The following is a 327-nucleotide window of genomic DNA, read 5'->3' as shown; positions in this document are numbered from 1 at the left end:
TTCATGAAAGGACGTTCAAACTCACCACCGCTAAACACACGGACGGAACCAACAGATGTACGGTTGAGTTTGTTAAAGGGCTGATAGAAGAGAATGATCAGTTAGTTGTCATGTATATAAAGTATATTAGTAATATAACAGAAGACATCGTGACAGTTTGATTCCACGTCTAATAAAAACATTTTCAGACTGTTTAGCTCTAAATATCTTCATCATGCGTCTTTATTTCTGGACGAGAGGAAGTGGAAACAGACGAAAGTACAGGGACGGACGTGAGTCTCACACACACACACACACACACACACACACACACACACACACACACAC

The sequence above is a fragment of the Anarrhichthys ocellatus genome, unplaced genomic scaffold, assembly GCF_004355925.1.
Source record: "Anarrhichthys ocellatus isolate YVR2014 unplaced genomic scaffold, GSC_Weel_1.0 scaffold221, whole genome shotgun sequence".
Lineage (NCBI taxonomy): Eukaryota > Metazoa > Chordata > Actinopteri > Perciformes > Anarhichadidae > Anarrhichthys > Anarrhichthys ocellatus.
The sequence above is the reverse complement of the archived record's forward strand: the minus strand, read 5'-3'. Positions refer to the sequence as shown.